We start from the raw sequence: 8,828 nt of genomic DNA on the forward strand, positions 1-8,828 counted from the left end.
TAGGTAATTCTTCTGGTAGTTACCTCCACCACCCAGTATGTAGTATCCACCAATATAGGAGGCATCTCACTGTAGGTTTTACACCTGTTACCCCTGATAGTTGCCCCCTCAGCAGATAGCAGCTCCCCTGATAGTTACCCCCCCCAGCACATAGCATCTCCACTGATAGTTAAATGCCCCCCCGCCCCCAGCACATAGCATCTCCCCTGTCCCCCCCCCCCAGCACATAGCATCTCCCCTTTCCCCCCCCCCCCAGCACATAGCATCTCCACTGATAGTTGCCCCCTCAGCACATAGCATCTCCCCTGTCCCCCCCCCCAGCACATAGCATCTCCCCTGATAGTTGCCCCCTCAGCACATAGCATCTCCCCTGTCCCCCCCCCCCCAGCACATAGCATCTCCCCTGTCCCCCCCCCCCCCAGCACATAGCATCTCCCCTGTCCCCCCCGCCCCCAGCACATAGCATCTCCACTGATAGTTGCCCCCCCAGCACATAGCATCTCCACTGATAGTTGCCCCCCCAGCACATAGCATCTCCCCTGTCCCCCCCCCAGCACATAGCATCTCCACTGATAGTTGCCCCCCCAGCACATAGCATCTCCCCTGTCCCCCCCCCAGCACATAGCATCTCCACTGATAGTTGCCCCCTCAGCACATAGCATCTCCCCTGTCCCCCCCGCCCCCAGCACATAGCATCTCCCCTGTCCCCCCCCCCAGCACATAGCATCTCCCCTGTCCCCCCCCCCCCAGCACATAGCATCTCCCCTGTCCCCCCCCCCCCAGCACATAGCATCTCCCCTGTCCCCCCCCCCCCAGCACATAGCATCTCCCCTGTCCCCCCCGCCCCCAGCACATAGCATCTCCCCTGTCCCCCCCGCCCCCAGCACATAGCATCTCCCCTGTCCCCCCCCCCCCCAGCACATAGCATCTCCCCTGTCCCCCCCCCCCCCCAGCACATAGCATCTCCACTGATAGTTGCCCCCTCAGCACATAGCATCTCCCCTGTCCCCCCCGCCCCCAGCACATAGCATCTCCCCTGTCCCCCCCCCCCAGCACATAGCATCTCCCCTGTCCCCCCCCCCCCCCCAGCACATAGCATCTCCCCTGTCCCCCCCCCCCCCAGCACATAGCATCTCCCCTGTCCCCCCCCCCCAGCACATAGCATCTCCCCTGTCCCCCCCGCCCCCAGCACATAGCATCTCCCCTGTCCCCCCCGCCCCCAGCACATAGCATCTCCCCTGTCCCCCCCCCCCCAGCACATAGCATCTCCCCTGTCCCCCCCCCCCAGCACATAGCATCTCCCCTGTCCCCCCCCCCCCCAGCACATAGCATCTCCCCTGTCCCCCCCCCCCAGCACATAGCATCTCCCCTGTCCCCCCCCCCCAGCACATAGCATCTCCCCTGTCCCCCCCCCCCCCAGCACATAGCATCTCCACTGATAGTTGCCCCCTCAGCACATAGCAGCTCCCCTGATAGTTACCCCCCCCCCAGCACATAGCATCTCCCCTGTCCCCCCCCCGCCCCCAGCACATAGCATCTCCCCTGTCCCCCCCCCCCAGCACATAGCATCTCCACTGATAGTTAAATGCCCCCCCCCCCCCCGCCCCCAGCACATAGCATCTCCTAGGGCTGGGGTGATGTGGGCAAAAAATAAAATCTCGTTTTTTCTTTTCTCAATTTTTTTTATTTATTTTTTGATGGGTGTAGTAGTATAGGCATAGTGGATAAGGGGTGTAGCAATAGTAGAAGCATATAAGATGAGGGGTGTAGTAGTAGATAAGGGGAGTAGCAGTTTTGGGAGTAGTAGTAGTATCAGGAGTGGAGGTAATAATAGCAATGGTAGTGGGAGCAGTATTGGGGGTAGTAGTAGAGCAGTATTGGGGGTAGTAGTAGAGCAGTATTGGGAGTAGTAGTAGTAGAGCAGTATTGGGGGTAGTAGTAGGGCACTATTGGGGGTAGTAGTAGAGCAGTATTGGGGGTAGTAGAGCAGTATTAGGAGTAGTATTGGGGGTAGTAGTAGAGCAGTATTGGGGGTAGTAGTAGAGCAGTATTAGGAGTAGTATTGGGGGTAGTAGTAGGGCAGTATGGGGGTAGTAGTAGAGCAGTATTGGGGGTAGTAGTAGAGCAGTATTAGGAGTAGTATTGGGGGTAGTAGTAGGGCAGTATGGGGGTAGTAGTAGAGCAGTATTGGGGGTAGTAGTAGAGCAGTATTAGGAGTAGTAGTAGGGCAGTATTGGGAGTAGTAGTAGAGCAGTATTGGGAGTAGTATTGGGGGTAATAGTAGGGCAGTATGGGGGTAGTAGTAGAGCAGTATTGGGGGTAGTAGTAGAGCAGTATTAGGAGTAGTAGTAGGGCAGTATTGGGAGTAGTAGTAGAGCAGTATTGGGAGTAGTATTGGGGGTAGTAGTAGGGCAGTATTAGGAGTAGTATTGGGGTAGTAGTAGAGCAGTATTAGGAGTAGTATTGGGGGTAGTAGTAGGGCAGTATTTGTGGTAGTAGTAGAGCAATATTAGGAGTAGTATTGGGGTAGTAGTAGGGCAGTATTAGGAGTAGTATTGGGGGTAATAGTAGGGCACTATTGGGGGTAGTAGTAGAGCAGTATTAGGAGTAGTATTGGGGTAGTAGTAGAGCAGTATTAGGAGTAGTATTGATGGTGGTAGTAGTAGGGCACTATTGGGGGTAGTAGTAGAGCAATATTAGGAGTAGTATTGGGGGTAGTAGTAGGGCAGTATTAGGAGTAGTATTGGGGGTAGTAGTAGGGCAGTATTGGGAGTAGTATTGGGGGTAGTAGTAGGGCAGTATTTGTGGTAGTAGTAGAGCAATATTAGGAGTAGTATTGGGGTAGTAGTAGGGCACTATTGGGGGTAATAGTAGGGCAGTATTAGGAGTAGTATTGGGGTAGTAGTAGGGCACTATTGGGGGTAGTAGTAGGGCAGTATTAGGAGTAGTATTGGGGTAGTAGTAGAGCAGTATTAGGAGTAGTATTGATGGTGGTAGTAGTAGAGCACTATTGGGGGTAGTAGTAGGGCAGTATTAGGAGTAGTATTGGGGGTAATAGTAGAGCACTATTGGGGGTAGTAGTAGAGCAGTATTAGGAGTAGTATTGGGGTAGTAGTAGGGCACTATTGGGGGTAGTAGTAGAGCAGTATTGGGAGTAGTATTGGGGGTAGTAGTAGGGCAGTATTGGGAGTAGTATTGGGGGTAGTAGTAGGGCAGTATTGGGGGTAGTAGAGCAGTATTAGGAGTAGTATTGGGGGTAGTAGTAGGGCACTATTGGGGGTAGTAGTAGAGCAGTATTAGGAGTAGTATTGGGGGTAGTAGTAGGGCACTATTGGGGGTAGTAGTAGAGCAGTATTAGGAGTAGTATTGATGGTGGTAGTAGTAGGGCAGTATTAGGAGTAGTATTGATGGTGGTAGTAGTAGGGCACTATTGGGGGTAGTAGTAGGGCAGTATTAGGAGTAGTATTGGGGTAGTAGTAGGGCAGTATTAGGAGTAGTATTGGGGGTAATAGTAGGGCACTATTGGGGGTAGTAGTAGGGCAGTATTAGGAGTAGTATTGAGGGTAATAGTAGGGCACTATTGGGGGTAGTAGTAGAGCAATATTAGGAGTAGTATTGGGGGTAGTAGTAGGGCACTACTGGGGGTAGTAGTAGGGCAGTATTAGGAGTAGTATTGGGGTAGTAGTAAGGCACTATTGGGGGTAGTAGTAGAGCAGTATTAGGAGTAGTATTGGGGGTAATAGTAGGGCACTATTGGGGGTAGTAGTAGGGCAGTATTAGGAGTAGTATTGGGGGTAATAGTAGGGCACTATTGGGGGTAGTAGTAGAGCAATATTAGGAGTAGTATTGGGGGTAGTAGTAGGGCACTACTGGGGGTAGTAGGGCAGTATTAGGAGTAGTATTGGGGTAGTAGTAAGGCACTATTGGGGGTAGTAGTAGAGCAGTATTAGGAGTAGTATTGATGGTGGTAGTAGTAGGGCACTATTGGGGGTAGTAGTAGGGCAGTATTAGGAGTAGTATTGAGGGTAGTAGTAGAGCAGTATTAGGAGTAGTATTGGGGGTAATAGTAGGGAACTATTGGGGGTAGTAGTAGAGCAATATTAGGAGTAGTATTGGGGGTAGTAGTAGGGCACTACTGGGGGTAGTAGTAGGGCAGTATTAGGAGTAGTATTGGGGTAGTAGTAGGGCACTATTGGGGGTAGTAGTAGAGCAGTATTAGGAGTAGTATTGATGGTGGTAGTAGTAGGGCACTATTGGGGGTAGTAGAGCAGTATTAGGAGTAGTATTGATGGTGGTAGTAGTAGGGCACTATTGGGGGTAGTAGTAGAGCAGTATTAGGAGTAGTATTGGGGGTAGTAGTAGGGCACTATTGGGGGTAGTAGAGCAGTATTAGGAGTAGTATTGATGGTGGTAGTAGTAGGGCACTATTGGGGGTAGTAGTAGGGCAGTATTAGGAGTAGTATTGGGGGTAATAGTAGGGCACTATTGGGGGTAGTAGTAGGGCAGTATTGGGGGTAGTAGAGCAGTATTAGGAGTAGTATTGGGGGTAGTAGTAGGGCACTATTGGGGGTAGTAGTAGAGCAGTATTAGGAGTAGTATTGGGGGTAATAGTAGGGCACTATTGGGGGTAGTAGTAGGGCAGTATTAGGAGTAGTATTGGGGGTAATAGTAGGGCACTATTGGGGGTAGTAGTAGAGCAGTATTAGGAGTAGTATTGATGGTGGTAGTAGTAGGGCACTATTGGGGGTAGTAGTAGAGCAATATTAGGAGTAGTATTGGGGGTAGTAGTAGGGCAGTATTAGGAGTAGTATTGGGGTAGTAGTAGGGCAGTATTAGGAGTAGTATTGGGGGTAGTAGTAGGGCAGTATTAGGAGTAGTATTGGGGGTAGTAGTAGGGCACTATTGGGGGTAGTAGTAGAGCAGTATTAGGAGTAGTATTGGGGGTAGTAGTAGGGCACTATTGGGGGTAGTAGTAGAGCAGTATTAGGAGTAGTATTGATGGTGGTAGTAGTAGGGCAGTATTAGGAGTAGTATTGATGGTGGTAGTAGTAGGGCACTATTGGGGGTAGTAGTAGGGCAGTATTAGGAGTAGTATTGATGGTGGTAGTAGTAGGGCACTATTGGGGGTAGTAGTAGGGCAGTATTAGGAGTAGTATTGGGGTAGTAGTAGGGCAGTATTAGGAGTAGTATTGGGGGTAATAGTAGGGCACTATTGGGGGTAGTAGTAGGGCAGTATTAGGAGTAGTATTGAGGGTAATAGTAGGGCACTATTGGGGGTAGTAGTAGAGCAATATTAGGAGTAGTATTGGGGGTAGTAGTAGGGCACTACTGGGGGTAGTAGTAGGGCAGTATTAGGAGTAGTATTGGGGTAGTAGTAAGGCACTATTGGGGGTAGTAGTAGAGCAGTATTAGGAGTAGTATTGGGAGTAATAGTAGGGCACTATTGGGGGTAGTAGTAGGGCAGTATTAGGAGTAGTATTGGGGGTAATAGTAGGGCACTATTGGGGGTAGTAGTAGAGCAATATTAGGAGTAGTATTGGGGGTAGTAGTAGGGCACTACTGGGGGTAGTAGGGCAGTATTAGGAGTAGTATTGGGGTAGTAGTAGGGCACTATTGGGGGTAGTAGTAGAGCAGTATTAGGGGTAGTATTGGGGGTAGTAGTAGAGCAGTATTAGGAGTAGTATTGATGGTGGTAGTAGTAGGGCACTATTGGGGGTAGTAGTAGAGCAGTATTAGGAGTAGTATTGATGGTGGTAGTAGTAGGGCACTATTGGGGGTAGTAGTAGGGCAGTATTAGGAGTAGTATTGGGGGTAGTAGTAGGGCACTATTGGGGGTAGTAGTAGGGCAGTATTAGGAGTAGTATTGAGGGTAGTAGTAGAGCAGTATTAGGAGTAGTATTGGGGGTAATAGTAGGGCACTATTGGGGGTAGTAGTAGGGCAATATTAGGAGTAGTATTGGGGGTAGTAGTAGGGCACTACTGGGGGTAGTAGTAGGGCAGTATTAGGAGTAGTATTGGGGTAGTAGTAAGGCACTATTGGGGGTAGTAGTAGAGCAGTATTAGGAGTAGTATTGGGGGTAGTAGTAGGGCACTATTGGGGGTAGTAGTAGAGCAGTATTAGGAGTAGTATTGATGGTGGTAGTAGTAGGGCACTATTGGGGGTAGTAGTAGAGCAGTATTAGGAGTAGTATTGGGGGTAATAGTAGGGCACTATTGGGGGTAGTAGTAGGGCAGTATTAGGAGTAGTATTGGGGGTAATAGTAGGGCACTATTGGGGGTAGTAGTAGAGCAGTATTAGGAGTAGTATTGATGGTGGTAGTAGTAGGGCACTATTGGGGGTAGTAGTAGAGCAATATTAGGAGTAGTATTGGGGGTAGTAGTAGGGCAGTATTAGGAGTAGTATTGGGGTAGTAGTAGGGCAGTATTAGGAGTAGTATTGGGGGTAGTAGTAGGGCAGTATTAGGAGTAGTATTGGGGTAGTAGTAGGGCAGTATTAGGAGTAGTATTGATGGTGGTAGTAGTAGGGCACTATTGGGGGTAGTAGTAGAGCAATATTAGGAGTAGTATTGGGGGTAGTAGTAGGGCAGTATTAGGAGTAGTATTGGGGTAGTAGTAGAGCAGTATTAGGAGTAGTATTGGTGTTAGTAGTAGGGCACTATTGGGGGTAGTAGTAGGGCAGTATTAGAAGTAGTATTGGGGGTAATAGTAGGGCACTATTGGGGGTAATAGTAGAGCAATATTAGGAGTAGTATTGGGGGTAGTAGTAGGGCACTATTGGGGGTAGTAGTAGAGCAATATTAGGAGTAGTATTGGGGGTAGTAGTAGGGCAGTATTAGGAGTAGTATTGGGGTAGTAGTAGGGCACTATTGGGGGTAATAGTAGGGCAGTATTAGGAGTAGTATTGGGGGTAATAGTAGAGCACTATTGGGGGTAGTAGTAGGGCACTATTGGGGGTAGTAGTAGGGCAGTATTAGGAGTAGTATTGGGGGTAATAGTAGAGCAGTATTAGGAGTAGTATTGGGGGTAGTAGTAGAGCAGTATTAGGAGTAGTATTGGGGTAGTAGTAGGGCAGTATTAGGAGTAGTATTGATGGTGGTAGTAGTAGGGCACTATTGGGGGTAGTAGTAGGGCAGTATTAGGAGTAGTATTGGGGGTAGTAGTAGGGCAGTATTAGGAGTAGTATTGGGGGTAATAGTAGGGCACTATTGGGGGTAGTAGTAGGGCAGTATTAGGAGTAGTATTGGGGTAGTAGTAGAGCAGTATTAGGAGTAGTATTGGGGGTAATAGTAGGGCAGTATTAGGAGTAGTATTGGGGGTAATAGTAGAGCAGTATTAGGAGTAGTATTGGGGGTAATAGTAGAGCAGTATTAGGAGTAGTATTGGGGGTAGTAGTAGGGCACTATTGGGGGTAGTAGTAGGGCAGTATTAGGAGTAGTATTGGGGGTAATAGTAGAGCAGTATTAGGGGTAGTATTGGGGGTAGTAGTAGAGCAGTATTAGGAGTAGTATTGATGGTGGTAGTAGTAGGGCACTATTGGGGGTAGTAGTAGGGCAGTATTAGGAGTAGTATTGGGGGTAATAGTAGAGCAGTATTAGGGGTAGTATTGGGGGTAGTAGTAGAGCAGTATTAGGAGTAGTATTGATGGTGGTAGTAGTAGGGCACTATTGGGGGTAGTAGTAGGGCAGTATTAGGAGTAGTATTGGGGGTAGTAGTAGGGCACTATTGGGGGTAATAGTAGGGCAGTATTAGGAGTAGTATTGGGGGTAGTAGTAGGGCACTATTGGGGGTAGTAGTAGAGCAGTATTAGGAGTAGTATTGATGGTGGTAGTAGTAGGGCACTATTGGGGGTAGTAGTAGGGCAGTATTAGGAGTAGTATTGGGGGTAGTAGTAGGGCACTATTGGGGGTAGTAGTAGAGCAGTATTAGGAGTAGTATTGATGGTGGTAGTAGTAGGGCACTATTGGGGGTAGTAGTAGGGCAGTATTAGGAGTAGTATTGGGGTAGTAGTAGGGCACTATTGGGGGTAATAGTAGGGCAGTATTAGGAGTAGTATTGATGGTGGTAGTAGTAGGGCACTATTGGGGGTAGTAGTAGGGCAGTATTAGGAGTAGTATTGGGGGTAATAGTAGGGCACTATTGGGGGTAGTAGTAGGGCAGTATTAGGAGTAGTATTGGGGGTAGTAGTAGGGCACTATTGGGGGTAGTAGTAGGGCAATATTAGGAGTAGTATTGGGGGTAGTAGTAGGGCACTACTGGGGGTAGTAGTAGGGCAGTATTAGGAGTAGTATTGATGGTGGTAGTAGTAGGGCACTATTGGGGGTAATAGTAGGGCAGTATTAGGAGTAGTATTGGGGGTAGTAGTAGGGCAGTATTAGGGGTAGTAGTAGAGCAGTATTAGGAGTAGTATTGGGGGTAGTAGTAGGGCACTATTGGGGGTAGTAGTAGAGCAGTATTAGGAGTAGTATTGGGGTAGTAGTAGAGCAGTATTAGGAGTAGTATTGGGGGTAGTAGTAGGGCACTATTGGGGGTAGTAGTAGGGCAGTATTAGGAGTAGTATTGGTGTTAGTAGTAGGGCACTATTGGGGGTAGTAGTAGGGCAGTATTAGGAGTAGTATTGGGGGTAATAGTAGGGCACTATTGGGGGTAATAGTAGAGCAATATTAGGAGTAGTATTGGGGGTAGTAGTAGGGCACTATTGGGGGTAGTAGTAGAGCAATATTAGGAGTAGTATTGGGGGTAGTAGTAGGGCAGTATTAGGAGTAGTATTGGGGTAGTAGTAGGGCACTATTGGGGGTAATAGTAGGGCAGTATTAGGAGTAGTATTGGGG

This window comes from Dendropsophus ebraccatus, chromosome 1, assembly GCF_027789765.1.
Source record: "Dendropsophus ebraccatus isolate aDenEbr1 chromosome 1, aDenEbr1.pat, whole genome shotgun sequence".
Lineage (NCBI taxonomy): Eukaryota > Metazoa > Chordata > Amphibia > Anura > Hylidae > Dendropsophus > Dendropsophus ebraccatus.